The sequence below is a fragment of the Squalius cephalus genome (assembly GCF_949319135.1).
Source record: "Squalius cephalus genome assembly, chromosome: 22".
In the NCBI taxonomy this organism is placed as follows: Eukaryota; Metazoa; Chordata; class Actinopteri; order Cypriniformes; family Leuciscidae; genus Squalius; species Squalius cephalus.
The window spans coordinates 21,239,607-21,257,167 of record NC_137143.1 but is presented as its reverse complement, the minus strand read 5'-3'; the positions used below and the strand labels follow the sequence as shown (position 1 = coordinate 21,257,167).

The window sequence follows — 17,561 nt, the reverse complement described above, 5'->3', positions numbered from 1 at the left end:
CAAGAAACAATATATATAAAGATTTTTTTTTCTATTAAAATCTATTTGAAAATGTTATTTATTCCTGTTATGGCAAAGCAAAATTTTCAGCAGCCATTACTCCAGTCTTTAGTGTCACATGATCCTTGAAGATTTGATGCTCAATAATCTTTTGTCAATGTTTATTATTGTCAGTTTAATTATTGTTAACAGTTAGTGGCCTAATATTTTTGTGGAAATTGTGGTGCATTTTTTGTAGGATTCTTTGATGAATAAAAAGTTCAAATGAACAGCGTGTATTTAAAAATAGAAATGATTTTCTAACATTATACGTTTTTATTTGTCACTTTTGATGCAGTGCTATCATGTAGGATCGGATCAGATATCATGATATCCTATTGCAGTAATGCAATATGGAAAACAAGTTATTTTCATGTACTTGAGTTACATGTACAAAATCAGATGTGCAATATTATATACACACATACGTTTTTGAGTTCATATTAATAGAGATGCTACATTAAATATGTCTGTTTTAAAAAGTAGAAAACCGTTCAAATGCACTAATGAAGGCACAAAAGGAATTAAAAGGATAAAAAGAATCAGTGATATACTCCCTTATTACATTTTTAAATGAAAATTCTAATATTGAAAGAAACATTCTTTATATGAAGATCTCTCTCTCTGTCTGTGTGTGTGTCTGTCTGTCTGTCTGACTGTGTGTGTATGTATGTGTGGTTCACATATTCCCTGTTATGTGGACACAATTATTTGGTCCCCTTGAGGAAAGCAGCTGATAAATCATCCTAAATGATGATTTTTGAAAATAAAAATAAAAATGCAGAAAGTTTTCTGTGATGGGTAGGTTTGGGGTTAGGGGATAAAATAAATATTGTTTGTACGGTATGAAAATCATTATGTCTATGGAAAGTCCCCATGAAACATTGAAACCGAATGTGTGTGTGTAGGTGATGTGCTTGTTTCTCAGTTTCTAAGGGGTTAATCCACGGCTCTAAGCCGGAAACACGAGTGCCATTGGTGGGCTTCTTGCCTGGGGGTGGGCTTGTGAGAGATTACAGTTTCATTTCTCCCTCTTTTTTTAATTAAACGGAAAATAGAAGCAGCTGTGAAAGCGTCACCCACCGCTCCCCACTGTACCCATCAACATAATGGTCCCCTATCCATCTCTCTTTCACTCTCTTGCCCCTTCCCTCCCTTCATTTTCCAACCAGCGATGATTGACAGCTCAGAGCAGGTCATGTGACGCGTAAATACCCAGGGATTTTCAGCGAGCATGCTCCATAGTGCCCCTCCTCCCCTCCTGCCTCCATTTCTCCAGTACGCTTGTCACTCCCTCCTTTATCCATCCTTTCCTGAAAAGGGGATGCTGTTATTGTAGCATCTCTCCGTGACTGCCTGCACCAGCTAGTCTTGTTGCTGTTGTCAGTTGTTGTCAGGAACGACTTTTCTTTGCTTACAACTGATTCATTATTTAGTATTTTTAAAATATGATTCTATTTTATTTTCATTTGTGGACATATTAAGAATATCCAAACACTGTCAAGGAGCTTATAGCAGTTTCCTGGTAAGTGCTGATATTTGTGCATTTGGGATTTTATTCATGAAATGTCTCAGTGTTAGGACTGTTTCGTAACATTTGTTTTCCCCCTGTTTTTTGAGCATGTTCACACACTTATGATTAATTCATATAGGAAGTTTTTAAGTGAATATTTCATAGCCCTGAACGATTGAATGTGGATGGTACATCCTGTCCAAAATGCTGAATGTTTTGATCTGGTTGGTCCGATCCTCGTGGTTTTTGGGGTGTTGTCCGTGATTACAGATGCTTGGGTCTCACCAGATGGGCTTCGAAACCCCCCCAGAGTGCCGCCACCTGTCTGTCTTTCATTCTCTTTCGTTCTCGTTCGCCTGTTCCTTCAATGCAGGGTTTGTTCCAATCAAGTGCCGTCCAGCATGCAGAGTATCCAATCAAATCTAAAACCAAACCTGAGCTATTTAGATGAACCACACTTAGATTGAGAGGATAAACTCAATTGACTTCAACAGGCATCCTGTTTAAATCCTGGTTGTGTAATGGATTTCTCCCACCGGGGTTGTGCGATCTTGATTCGGATAAACGTGACACGTCTTTAAAGGAAAGATTTTCATATGAAGCACTAATCAAATATAAAGTCGTGTTAGTGCCTAGTCATTTGAATCCAAGTTTTCTTGGATTAAATGCCATTTAAATGGAGTTGTGAGGCCTTTCATGAGCGAGCGTGTGTGTATGTTTGTGTGGAAAAGGGATGAATGCGGTGCTTTGCCTCTAAAAAAGACGCATCTGTGCTGGAAGCACACTAGCTCTCTGTCCCAGTGTATCTGTTTATGTTGCCACTCTCGCTGTTCTGTTTATCTACCGTGTGATTGGTTTGTGCAAAGGAAATGCACTTTTGTCTCTGTTTCTCATTGGTTGGAGAATGTAGGATCTATGCTGATGGCTGGTAACGCTGGTTGTGGTTTGTATGAAACCTGTCAAAAAAAAAAGGAGGGAAATGTGCGTGTGCATGTGCATCTCTCTCTCATCTCAGTCTCTTCTCTCTTGTTTGCATCTGCTTCACTCTCTGATGCAGTGCTGATACTGTGAGACCCAGAGCGAATACTGAGTAGTGATGGAATGCGGTACTTCTAGAACATGCTGCTGGAGAACCCAATATTGCACATTTTGACATTTTGAGGCATCTTAAAGGGATAGTTCACTGAAAAATGAAGATTCAGTTATCATGTACTCACCCTTATGCTGTTACAAACCTGTTTGGCTTTCTTTATCCTGTGGAATGCAAAAGAAGATATTTTGAAGAATGTGCTGGTGGCTCTTTTTCATGTAATGAAAGTGAATAAGGACTTGGGCTGTCAAGCTCCAAAACGGCATAGTAAAAGCCATATGATAGCTTGCAAATAGACCAAAAGTCATATTTCATTAAAAATAATGGCCATCTATAAAAATGGATGGTTTGTTTATGATTTTTCGGTTTACGCGACTAAACATACGACTAAGCAATGACTAAGTAAGTGAAACCGACAGTGAAAAAATGATCATAATGCCAAAACAAAAACAGCTAAAGTTATTTATTTAGTGTGTATATATATATATATATATATATATATATATATATATATTATAAATATATCATTTTCTACTCTGATTTAGAGGGAAAATCTGAAGAATTCCGTAAAACCAATTTTAAATGTGTAAAGCTTTTTCAAGCAAAGCATCTCACAAAAATAGGTTTGTTAGGTTAATTTATTTATTTCATTTTCTGAACTAGGTTTTAGATTTTAGATAGAAATGGAATCTCAAAAAATTTGTAAAATAAGTGAATGTATGTATTGTAATAAAAGTTGAAGTGAGAGTTTGACATTTTGTCAACAGAGTTACATACAATTTAGCCTTTTTTCTCTCTCCAGTTGTTTGCAGTGTGAACAACACATATTTTAAAAAGCCAGCAGCATGAAGAGGCGATGTGTTTCCATTATATACATCCTTTTTTTTTTTTTTTTTTTTTTTTTTGTGGTCACCGAGAGTTGAAAAATATCCCCTGGTCTACCACAATATTAATATGAAAAAATAATGCTTGGAGGAACATTTCGTTCACCATAAAATATGACTTTCGTTCTACCAGGCTCTCGAGCACCACCAACTGGCTATTTTTTAGAAGAGCAAAATACAAAACTTCAAAATACACTGGCAGATAGTCATATTTATTGTTTAAAATCAACCAGCACTGTTACTGCAGGTCTGAGTGAGTGCATTCATGTTGATTCAGTGTTTACGGGGGTGGTGTTAGCTTTCAGCACATGCTTTAGCGAATGTAATTAGACATAGAAAAGTGAACAGCACTCAGTGAGATAACCTCCATCATTGTCCTTCAGAGTGGATTACTGTGAGGCAGACAGAGAAAGAGGGGTGTAGGAGGAGAGCCCAGCATTAAAGTGTTAATCTGCTCACTCATTACCCTTTCCTCTCTCAAAAGGCAACCCATTAAATATACTGTAGGCCCAATAGGTATTTGAACACTTGAGCCACACTTAAAGATGTAGGCTATGAATGAATGTCATTACATTACGTAAATAAATATCAGTCCTACTCAGTGGTGTTATTGTAAACTAAAACTATTAAAAATCAAAATATAAATTATAACAGTTAACTAAACCTAAAGGAAAATTATTGATATTGCTAAAAATAAGTAGTATTAAAATGACTAACAAAAACCGACATAAAAACAAATAGATATATTAAAAAAACGAATAAAAATGACTAAAGCACATTATTACTAAAACTTAAACTAATATTAGAATAAAAACATAAGAAATAGCCTATTAATACTGTAAATACTATAGTAGTATATACAGTGCTATGCATAAGTTTAGACAACCATGCTAAAGTTGACTAAAAAGAGGAATAAAAAATCATATTTTGCAAATTGAACTTAATGCCTTATTTTAAAAAATTAGGAAAAATCCAACCTTTAAGGACACCAATTTTCTTTGTGAATGAATAATGTATCGTAAATAAATAAATGTTCTTCCTTAAAAAACAGGGTGCATAAGTTTGGGCACCACTATGTTAAATTCCCATAGAGGCAGGCAGATTTTTATTTTTAAGTATTTAAAAAAAATTTTTTTTAGGATACTAGGCATCCTGATAAAGTTCCCTTGGCCTTTGGAATTAAAATAGCCCCACATCATCACATACAACATCACATCACACACATTGAGAGCAATGCAAATCAAACTAGCTTTTAGGCTAACTGAAATTAAACCATGCCAATCTCTAGGTATGGTGAATGCTATGTGATGATGTGGGGCTATTTTAATTCCAAAGGCCAAGGGAACTTTATCAGGATGCCTAGTATCCTAAAAAAAAATTTAAAAAAATACTTAAAAATAAAAATCTGCCTGCCTCTATGGGAATTTAACATAGTGGTGCCCAAACTTATGCACCCTGTTTTTTAAGGAAGAACATTTATTTATTTACGATACATTATTCATTCACAAAGAAAATTGGTGTCCTTAAAGGTTGGATTTTTCCTAATTTTTTAAAATAAGGCATTAAGTTCAATTTGCAAAATATGATTTTTTATTCCTCTTTTTAGTCAACTTTAGCATGGTTGTCTAAACTTATGCATAGCACTGTAAATACTACTAAAATAACGCTGATCCAAATTGCATTTATTTTAAAACACTTTTTAAAATGAGGTTTGAAAAATGAATAGATACAGTAAAATATTTAGATAGGTAGTTGCATGCTTCAAATTACATTAATATAAATACTAATTTATAATATAATTTATATAAATTAAATCTTAAATAAAACAAAATAAATGAATTTAAGTGGTTTTAAGTTTCCAAATAAGTGTTTTTGGGACAAGCATGACCATTTTCAGAGAATGAAAGTGGGAGGGAGAAAGAGAACGGAAGAGAGGGCGGCATTTGAATAAGTGGAGAAGAAAGGAGGGATGAGGTGAGAGAGTGAGACATGGCAGATGGAGATTGTTTGGAATCAGGTGCATTTTTCCCTGGGGCTCCATGATCTTTCAATGCACCCAAAACTTGTTTACTCTGAATTCTGACACCAACCCATTTATATGTTTATTCTTGCATATAAATAAGTACTACTTATGCATATTTTATAAACGCGGTGGACATCTGAGAATGGTGGCTTATAGACGAGACAGATTGCCTCCGTCTTCGGTCCGTTTAGCACGGGGACCAGGTGGCCTGCCAAAAGATGTGCCAAACCCACAACAGATCGTGCTCAACTGGATTTTAACCCTTTTAACTCCCGTTGCTGTCTACTCCACACCAATTGGAAATGACTGGCACCATCCAAGGGTGTTAATCCCTATTTGGATCATGCAGTGGTTGTTTCACCTACCTTGGATGGTTTGGCTGATCACCTGACCAACCTTGACCAATCAGGCAGTCGGGTTGAGCATTTAAAGCTTGATTGATTGACCACCAGTGTTAACCCTGAGGTCCACAGAAGTATGGTAGTATTGCAATGATAGCACAAGTTCTCTGATGTTCACCTGCTGTGACAAGATATTCAACCAGAATAATTGAACTATTCAGCTGGAATTAAACTATTCAACTGAATGATTCTGGACAAGCAGATTTGCATGTCAGATCTTATCATTCCATAAAGATCTTCACACAGCTGAAAACAGATCTAAAACGTCTCTCTATTTCCATATCGTCCACAGTATGGGGTGTCAGTCCTTTTGCAATAGTGTGTGAACAATTTCATTACCTAATATACAGTTTTTCCTGTGTAATACCTGTAATGCACACTGATTATAAAAGTGATGCAAGTATAAAAGTGATGTACACTAACGCTAGTGATGATGTAAAAATATATAATGTCGGTATCACATGTCCCTTCCGAATTCATTTTAATATTCTGATTTGGTGCAGAAACATAATTAGCTACAATGTTGAGAACAGTTGTACATTATACATTTTTTTTAATTTGATGAATATTATTATATTATATTATATTATATTATATTATATTATATTATATTATATTATATTATATTATATTATATTATATTATATTTAGCACTCCTTGCAGCATCCATACATTCAAAAATAAAATGTTATTTTTCTTTCTGTGTTCTGTCACGTTTAGCTTGCTCCTTAGTATGACACTGCTTTCTGTAGTGAATTGTGAATGAGTAAGCAATTCCAGACACAGCATGAGCTTTGTAAAAAGCCTTAATTGTAATAAAAACAGATGTGCAATGGAACAGATGACCCTTTTGTTTATCACTTTTGTCATGAATTTGTGACATCACAAAGGCTTTTATAAGCCTCTGCAATGAAACTATGAAGTTCATTGTGTTCTTTTTCAACACCCATACACCATAGACAATTGATTAATATGAGTTGACAGCAATTTAAGTGACAGCCACATCTATTCCTTGCTGTAGCTCTATAAATCTGCTTTTATTTAAGGAATTTAAACCCATAGGTATTAAATTTAATGCTTTTTTTTTACCAGTGAATGAGTCAAGTATATGAGCAAATAAAATGGTAACTCTTATATAATTAGGCCTAAAGTTACAGTATATATCAATGCATTAGCATGCTAATGTAATTCTAATCTCTAAAGGATCCCAGGTCCTTTTCTGGCACTCAGTGAGCGATCTATTGGATGTGAGTCCAAGCTCTGCAGACAGTATTATCAGTCACACAGGATATAGACCCATTAGGATTTGAATGGCATTACAAATCCTCTTTCCTCTGTAGATTGGTTGAGCATTGTGGGACTAAACCAGACTCTGAGACGCTCTCCCTCTTCTCCCTATGTACTAATTAAAAAGCACTTTTAGTCTTGATTCTTTCCTCGGTGATGACACACCATAGTATTTACCCAAAATGCACTGGCAGTTGTCACAATACACCTACTTTTCTAATGTGTTTGAACACGTGTAAGAGTGTTTACATAATTAGCTGGAAGTCTCTTATCCGCTTTGAAGTCTCTTGAGTTATGACGGAAGTATTGCAGCTCGACTTTACTGAGATGTCGCATCTTACTCCGTCAGCTCATGACTGCTGAGTCTCTGAGGCCTGCGGGAACGTTGCTCACACGCTTCTGGAACATCTTATTCTTTCACTGCTGAAGTGCAGTGACCCCAAAACATTAATGCAGACTTAATTGGACAGGCTGGCATTTGCAAGTACAGCGATGTGTTTGAAGGGTCAGTAACTAGAAAATCAGGTCACCTTTGAAGAATCTCAACAACCTCTGAAGCCTTTTCTCCCCCTTTAGAAATTTGCTCAAAGTTGAACAGATCAAACAACAGACCTTTTTTAAGAACAACAGGGTATTCGTGAGAAGTTATACAGGGAGAAAACCATAAAACTGTGTGTGTGTAAAATATATAGATTATGCCATCACTATTGGTTATATTTTAAATGCACAATGGAATACATTTTCCAACATTCATCTTTGTACCATCTTGCAAGTTTCATATCTTAAAGGGGTAGTTCACCCAAAAATACTTTCTCACCTTAGAGTTGTTCCAAACTTGTACGAGTTGCTTGTACGTCCCTCTGGATCAACTTATTGGATCAATTTATGTCAAGTTTAGGGTTTCAACCAGGGTAATGTGCTTCTACATGAGTGTTATTCACCTATTATTTCATTTTGATTTTAGGGATAAGTTATCGGTAGGGTTAGGTTTAGGGGTAGGGATAGGGTTGGGACTAAATTTTCAGACAAGAATGTTGTTCCAGGATCAACAAAATATGTTGACGCAGGAACATGTCTTACTTTGCAAAATCACAGTGACCATCAGTGATCTGACAGCAGCTGCATCACAAACCGAAAGTAAATGATTTCATAATGCTTTGTTTCTAAATCAGCGGTCCCCAAACTTTTTTGCGCCACGGACCGGTTTAATATCAGACAATATTTTCACGGACCGGCCTTTAAGGTGTGGGGGATAAATACAACAAAATAAAATAATACGACCGGCATAAAAACTGGGGTATTTTTTAAATATAATAATAAACGTGAATCCAATGTGTAGGCTTACTCGCAATTTTATTAGCAGTGTAGCCTACTCGTAACATCGCGCCTAAAGACAACTGAGAAAGCCTGAACATAAAAAAAATGCCCCCCAAAAGAAAGAAATCTCCATGTTTTCGGTGCTGATGCGATGTAAGGGTGGCGCTGCCAATAAAGCACCTAAAAGCTGTCACAAAGAACCGGCAAAATTAATGATTATGAATATGTAAAATATATTTGTTTAATAATAAACAAGTGTTTTCTGTAAAAAGATGAAGTTGACGATGCTGACTCGATCTTCGCAGTAGGCCTAGTGAACGCGCCAGAGAGAAATGCACATTTCATACGGATTACATAAGCAGAGAACAGTCAGTTTTCTTTCATTTTGAATTGTTCTGTTTAAAAGTAGACATTTCAAGCTTTCTATATCTCAGGTCTGTGAGGCAAGTAGGCTACCTTATTACTGAGTTTCGGTTAATTTATGAGATCAGCTCCAGTTCACGCGCCCGCGCCTCCGTGTCGTGATTAAATATTTTCTACTATATTTACTTCTTACTTATTAAATCCAGGCAATTGGTTGACGAAACATTGATTAAAATTAAGATACAATTAATACAAAACGAAATTAAATTTAAAGACAGGCTTTTTGCTTTCTGTTTGAGGTCTCTGTGAAAGTTTTAAAGCAGTCTTTTAGTGCTGCTTTCAGAGCGCTCACGTCCGTAACAGAGAACTGTCCCGTCCGTAACATTTGTTACGTGAAATAGGCTACATTTCTAAATAAATACAACTTATAGTCCAGTGCGACTTAGGCTATATATGTTTTTTCTTCTTCATGACGCATTTTTTGACTGATGCGACTTATACTCCGGAGCGATTTATAGTCCGGAAAATACATTAAGTTTTATATTCTTTCTGTGCGGCCCGGTACCAAATGTCCCACGGACCGGTACCGGTCCGCGGCCCGGGGGTTGGGGACCTCTGCTCTAAATGACAGTTTTATGGATAATGTTTTTAAAACACTTACTCACATGCAGCAAGTGGGCATTGATACGGTTTCCTATTCAATGACGTTAGCCAATCTTAACGGTGGCCGTTTACTGACGAGCCTTAAAGGAACCGTCACTTAAAAACAGATCATTTCAGACAGAGGGTCAGAATGAGGGTTGAAAATATATATAAATGGTAATAAGAGCCTGATTTTGGTGTTGAGGTTGGTTAACCCAAGGCCTTATATCAGGTTAACCCAAAGACCCACATTTGTAATTAGCGTTGAATAGTAGGAGGATCGTCCTGATCTGCTCTGTGCTTTCATGCTTTTCAGATGTACTGCATCATGTAATTCTCTCCGCTTACTGCATCGTTAATTGGTGGTCTGGTCCACTTCTGGCTCTATCAGTCCTTGCCATATGTTGTATGAAGCCTGCTTTATGCCTCCACTCCACAACCTACTGTTGCTGATTCTGTTTGTTGGGTAATTTCCAAAAGAGTGTGAGATCAAGAATATCCCAAAACCGAAAGTCCACGCCCGGTCAACCTAAAACCAGTAAGATTGTGTACTGACCCAGTGGACCATTTTAAAACCAAGTTATTACTGAGATTTGCTTTTTTCAACTGTAGTAAGGACTTGGCGAACAAAAACACACGTCAATGTTTCTCATTTATTTTTTCAGGTCATGTTTGTGTGACCCGATTTATGGGCACCGTACTATTTCCTGCTTTCATTAAAGTGAGCATAGATAGAGTTTAATATCATTGTTTAATCCTTCCTTGGAACATTTCCTCAGAATTGTTTCTGGCAAAACCTGTACTGAAAGTAGCCTGGAAATCCAGACCTAAATCTGAAAGATTAATGGTCTGGCATTGACTAATGAAAATCACCCAGCTTGAGGGGCGGCACCAAGCATGCATTCGAAAATCTCACTGCACGCAATTGGATAACACTACGACCAATGACAACAAGCCTCATATGCTTAGCTACCAGCGGAGCTAACTGGTAGATTAGATTCTTGCCGTATCCGGTCGGCAAAACAGCAAAAACGCCCTTCTTGCAAAGGAACGATTCGAGCGCTGTCTTCTGTTCCTCTTTTAGATAAAAAGCCAAGTCTAACTCGTTCATTGTAGCGGCCAAAGCCGTTTCAAACAACTGGTGTTCATCCATAGCCATCTTGCAATGTTTACTAATGACTTAGACGTCACAGCGCCTCTGGCCCGCCTATATCAGATAACCCGATGTGATTGGTGCAGCTCGGATACAAGGGCATAATTAATGAGCATCATTACTCAACGCCAGAGTAAACTCGCTGAGCAAATTCAACTTGTGCTCTCGCGAGAACTCTGGATTTCCAGGGTAGACAGAAAGCTTAAGGAGGCCAAAACTTAAGACTTATTTGCTATGAATGGTTTCCTTTGGATGGATCAGTTAAATTTTGAATACACAATGGAAAATGTTTCACCGTTCATCTTAAAAAAAAAAAAAAAAAAAGCATTGTATAAAGCAGATGTGCCCACATTTTTCTACAAAGGGACATTTTTCTTTGAAATGATTGAGGGTCATGGGCTAAAATTAAATATTACATTATACTATATTATATATTAAAGCTATATATATATAAATCTATTTTATACCTATAATATATTCAAATTTCCATTTTAAAAAACAATCAAATTCACTTATTTATATTTAAAATGTAAAAATAAACTAGAGATGAAGCAATATTCTACAGTGACGGGTCATCACTGGTATGCGTGCCAAAAAATAGATGCTTATAGGGACAGCTTGTCCCTTTACTAACAGCTTGTGCCAGCGCAAACCCTCTTTTGGTGTTAAAAAACTACTGTCAGGATTTACTAAAGATTAAAAAATTAGTGCTCAAAAGGCGTGTGGACAGGGTTATTTTTGTGGCTGCATTTGCAATGTGATTTACTATGCGCTAGTCAATTTACTGGTATTTGTGCCATTATTTACCACCCCAAAAAAGCACGTCTTATAACAGACACTAATTTGCTCTGCTCTTGGTAGAATGCGTTGGTCATTATGGAGATGATCCATCTGCGTCTATGTTCTTTAATTTGCGTGTCGTCAGTAGATAACGCGCAGAACTTTCCACTCCCATCGGCGCTGTTTTGGAATTGCGCTCTCACGCTAATTTGCACTGTTTAGTAAATCTGGACCTTGATGTGTAGCTTTGGGCTGAATTCGTTGCTGAATGTGTCTTCATCAAATCCTGTTCAGAATATTTGATTAATATCAATTGACTGCACTGTAATAAGCCAGAACAGATGTAAACAGTGATGTTAAACTGATTTAAGAACAAAAACAGGTAATATGATCATGAGTTAGTTTACCTTTCCCTCAAGTCTTACAAGTTGACAGTGACTGTAGTGGACTGGTTGTCTTCTGTCAAGCACACTTGTGGGCCCAGTTCACAGATAAAACACAAAGCCTCCACAATCCTTTTCATATAATTGAATCCTAATCCCTATGATCTACACAGACAAAAATCACGTCATGGGACAAAGTCTGAGGGAATTATAGCAGGACGTCAAGAAAAGTCCTCAAATGGCAGCATTAGCCTCGATAGCACCCTTTCAGAGTTCTCTGAGTGGACTTTCTTTAATGTCTACTAATTGTCATAAAACAGCTGTTTTTCTGCGGACTGCATGTGCATTGCCCGTCACTTGTTCCACATTTTTCAGAGACTCACATATTTAGACTGCGATAAGCCAAAATGATTTCCTTTTTTCCTCACAGTCTCTCCCTCAATCCTGTGTTGTTTTTCTTCATTCATCCGGCCGCCCACAATCTCATGGAGAGAAGGATTTCTGTTGAATGGATGAGAGATTCAACACATTCTTTGTGAGTCATCAGGCTCTGCTTTTAAAAAGTCTCTCTCAAGGATTCAGTTTATTGAGAAATTAGGCCTACTCAGCTTGTAGTGCATTGTGGGAAAATGCAACAGCCAATACCCAGTGAGTTGGGTATGGCGTTAGCATGTTGCTACGCTAAAGCAACAATATTCTAAGCACAGAAATACATTAATATACAAACTTTTTTAATTGATACATGTCAGTATTAAATCTGTCAGTTTTCTGTCAGTTGTGAGACAACGCTTCTCCATCATTGACGGAAATTTCCAGATTTCCGTGTTTTCACTGTTATACAGTATGGGGCACTATTAGGCATCTTCTGAAAGAGTACTGAATCTCCTGATTAAAACAGCTAGCATACTACTTACAGCTAGCTTAATATAGCATATAAAAAACACAATCGTTTTCAGTTACAGGTGGCACTGCAGAAACTTACTATTTGCAGCCATCAGTCATTTCATGAGCAAACATGTCCAATAGCAGGAGATTTGAAATATATTTTTTCTAGACTGTTCATTTCTTTAACTGTTAAACTTTTTAATGAGGGGAAATAATTTACAATTGGAGGGTATTAATAAATAAGATCCCAACAGGGCTTTTAAATTGAAGTTTGGAGTGTGAAAGGTCAGTTGAATAGCATGAGAAGGTTGTCAAATGACATAATAGCACATTTATTTGTCAGACAGTTGAAGCATGTAAAGGTGTGGTCTCCTTCAAGACATAAGACACAAAAGAGTTGAAGAGCAAATATTCTTGTTTTCCAGAACTCCCTTGATTATTCACAGATACGGCATTAGACGGGTGTGTAAGTGTGCATTTGCACGGAAGATGGAACAAAAAGGACATGAAACTTTCAGGTGATGTACCTTTGATGCATATATGATCTATAGTCTTGTGGGACATGAACTGACTGATAACTTGCTGACTAAGCACACTGACTAATGCTGATAGCTAACACTTATCTAACCCGCAATGATTATATATAACTTTCAGAAATTTAGCCACAGGCATCCAGCTACCAGATATTCTGTTTCATGCTGAATAACAACGATTCCTTTTATTTGCAGACTTTATGTATACAAGGTAAGGAACTTCCTGTTGCTGATAAAAGCTTCATTTTCATCATGTTCTTATCTCACTCTGATATTTTAATGATCACTCACATAAAATGTGTTTATGCAAGTAGATTTTGTTTCAAATTCATAAAGGTGCATATTTAAACTTATCTGACAAGTGTTTTAGAATAATATTTTGCTTTGTGTTTTTTTTAAATATTTGTCCTAATTGGCACTTTTATTGACAGAAACTGTAGATAGATCAGGAAATTATGGGTAGAAGAGTGGACTTTTGCTTATTGCTATCAGTGGCTTTCCTACAAATATATTTTTGTAGGACAAAGGTCTAAAGAATTTCATTTAGGCTACTGAAATTGCAACTACGGGGTTGTTTAGAAGAACACGCTTGCAAAGCAATTTTAATCTGAAAGCTGTAACATTGGTTTATCCAGCCATGTGTCTCATTTACATGCTCTGCAAATGACAGGCATGTCCCAAAGCTGCTCATTTGAAAAGCAGAACTGTTGGCCTAACAGATAGTCAGCATAATATCCTCGTGGGGGTGTGATTTACTGTGAAATGACTGGCTGTCTGTGTCAGCAGAGAATGATGGGATGTGGATTCATGGTGCCCTACTGGTTGAGCTGGAGCCAGTTAATCCGCTCCCTCCAGTGAATGATGCAGACAGGCAGCTGGATGAGTTTTAATAATGTCGAGCGAACAGGAAGAATCTGTGAGTTACAAGATGCTGAAGTCTAGACTGCACAATCTGGTAGCCGTAGTACAGTCGCATACAGTTGTGTTGTCTGCTCATGTCCTGTAGTAGAGAATGTTTTCAAATGAGTTAGGCTACTTCCGGTTACTGCTTGTAATATCATATGATTGGATTACATTTAGTAGCCTTGTCTTTAATTCTGAATGCATCAAAAAGGCATTTTTATTTTATTTATTTTTATTTATTTACTTTTTTATTTTATTTTTTAATATATATTTATTTTATTTCAATTATTATTATTATTTACATTTTATTTATAATTATTATTATTTACATTTTTATATTATTATTATATATATTTTTTTATTATATTTTATCAGCTTGTATAGCATGGCAAAGCCAATGTCATGGGTTCAATTCTTAGGCACAAATAATCGCAAATAAATAAATAAAAACTTTTAATGCATGTAAATCATTTTGTATTCAAATTTTGGCTGTTTTATTTTATTTTTTATCATATTTTATTTTATTTCTATTTTATTTTCGCCAAGGTCATCTGTTGGTGCAAAATGCATACCTTAAATTCACTGTAATGCGTTTTTGATTCAATTCAAATGATTGCATACATTTATTTTATTATAATTTCCTCATTTCCACTTGTGTGATGAAGCAAGTGCGTCAACCACTATGTATATCCAAGGCTTTTAGCAATTGCATGAAAATAACAATTTTACAATTATTGCATGTTGTGCTAAAATAATTAACAATTACACATGAATGGGAATGAAGCATTCCTTTCTTTGTCCTCTGTGTCTCTCCCTTTTGTGTTCAGTTGATAAGTGGGTGGGGCAAAGAGATTTGGGAGTGGCTGTCATTAGAGGACAGCACCAATAGCAGCCGCTAAAACATAATTGACTTGAATAGAAGCGCCTTCCCTTCCTCCACTTCCACACAAAGCCCCATGCTGTGATTGCCTCCTTTTGTTAAGCTCTCTTTTTTCTGTGGCAGCCTCCTTGCCACGTGCCAAGTGTTTTCGTCACGGCAGATGTCTGACACAATCTGCTCTAATCTCTGCCTTGCTTCCTTGACGTAACTAGCATGTAGTGACTTTGCAATGGCTGGAAACCTGTTTTGAGTTTGATGTGCACAGAAGGGAATTCATTTTAATCTAAAGACTATTGATTGAGCTAATGACCTGAAAAAATAAAGTCTGTTTAATTAAAAGTGACAGGCAGAGAACGCATCTCTGAATGGATCTTTCCGGAACGTTAAGACACTGCTCACAGCAAGGACAAGGGTGACTATAGTCAATAGACAGGGTGTGTATTTGCTACGGTCCTCGCTAATGAATTTAGAAACCCTCTTTGATAAGGGCTAGCATGAGGTCTAATCATCAAAGATCCCTGAAAAAAACGCTGGCTAATTAGATTAGCTTTTTCATCCTCTGCATAAAACAGTTGCCTGTCTTTACTGATGAAACTGTGAAAGCAAGAAAAGGCTTCCGCTTTATTTTAACACCCTGTCCTGCTTTGTTGTAGGAAAGCTGATGCTTCTTGAATGTTTCTTGAGGCTTTTGGAGAGGTTTGGTCTTGCATGCTGAGAGGCCTGCAGAGTTAATGCTAAACTACGGATATAGAGCAGGATGAACCATCGGATCGTATCAGATTTGTGCGTTTAAGGTTGTGAAATTGTGCGCCCTCGCTCCCGACCTCCCACCTTTTCTGTCTGACACCGTCCTTCGTGGCTGTCCATCCTCACTGCGGGACTGTTATATAACTGTGACTCTCTGACTGATGATTCAGTAGATTTGGTCTCTGGTTATCTTTCCCAGAGGGATTTAGCCAGTGACAGTATCTAAGGCTAAGGTGTGGCATGCTACCATACTACTAAAAATACTATTTCAGCGGTATGTAGTATGTATACTCTGCAGTGTGTGAATTTTCTGTATGCATATACTGTAGATTTGCCAAAATGTGCAGTGTAAAGCATGCTGAATGACATTATATGAATGTGTGTGTGTGAGTGAGTGAGCCTTCCACTATTATGAGCCAATCTTAAGCCTTTTTTCAGTCAACACTCCAAGTTTGAGGAGCAGTCTGTGGCCCAAGGAGGATTTAGATGGACTTTAACTGAAAAGAGGACATGTGTCTTTCATGTATTACTGCTGGCCTACTTTCGATAGTTCTTTAATTGCTCCAGAAAAATCTGCCCTTACTGTCGTTTGTCATTTAATAGAAGTCTTCTGCAATCTGGAGAGGTTTAGTGATCATCTGAAGGAAATGAAACGCATGAGAAGTGTGTTGAGTCATACCAACTTATGTCTATATGTTACTGTATATGGAGGATATAATTGTTGCATGTCATTGGGAGGATTCTGGGAAATGGAGTTCTCGGGGAATGAGGATATTTGCACTCCTCAGGGAGGGTAGCCAGCACACAGTGAGGGAGAGGATGATGAACAAGAGTCATCCTCACTGTTTCACAGCCCAGAGCGGAAGGAAAGAGAGAAAGAGAGAGGGAGAGAGGGGGAGAGGGGGAGAGGGGGAGAGGGGAGAGGGGAGGGGGGACAGCGAGGCAGTACTAAGTATAGAACTGGAACCACTGGAGCTTCATCCCATTGGGCACAACCACAGCCAAACAGCTTCCCATGATGGCATCCTCTGGGGGAAAGAATGGGTCATAGGTTCAAACCGGGTGCACACTGTACGGTTTAAGGCACAATTTTGCTGTGTGAAACAAATTTAAGGGCAAATTTAAGGGCATTTAGGGCAGTGTTTTTTAACTGGGGTTCAGAGTCCCCCAAGGGGAAAGGGGTGCTGGGGGATTTAAAAAATAAAATAAATTTGATTTAATGATGTTTTTTTCACACAATAATATTATTTTTATTTTATTCTACTTCTAAAGAATGGTGAGAAATGATGACATGATCTTGCAATAGTTTTTAAGCCCTATTTTTTTTACAATAGGAAATTTGGTGACACTTTAGTTTAGGGTCCAATTCTCACTATTATGTAGTTGCTTATTAGCATGCATATTACTATAGGATATTGGCTGTTTATTAGTACTTATAAAGCACATTTATACATTATTCTGCATGACCATATTGTACATCCCTTGTACAACCCAATACCTAAACTTAACTACCTTACTAACTATTAATAAGCAGTAATTATGAGTTTACTGAGGCAAAAGTCGTAGGTAATAGTGAGAATTGGACCTTAATCTTAAGTGTGACTGGATATTTTTAATATAAAGGTATTTTAACAATAATATAAAAGCCTATATTTACTTTCGAAAACAAATTTGTGGTTATGATATTATGCAAAAATATTTTTCACACACACTATCAATGGTATTTACATGAAAATAT

General features: G+C 36.9%; 1 protein-coding gene across 1 annotated transcript in view; it reads left to right on the top strand.

Moving 5' to 3' along the window:
• Nucleotides 1-1,439: 1,439 nt before the first annotated feature.
• The window catches only part of plekha6 (pleckstrin homology domain containing, family A member 6), a 98,780-nt gene continuing 82,658 nt past the window's right edge, over nucleotides 1,440-17,561 (top strand). The window contains exon 1 of the mRNA XM_079857160.1: nucleotides 1,440-1,564. The gene's annotated coding sequence lies outside the window, so the exon portion shown is untranslated. The remainder of the gene's footprint in view (nucleotides 1,565-17,561) is intronic.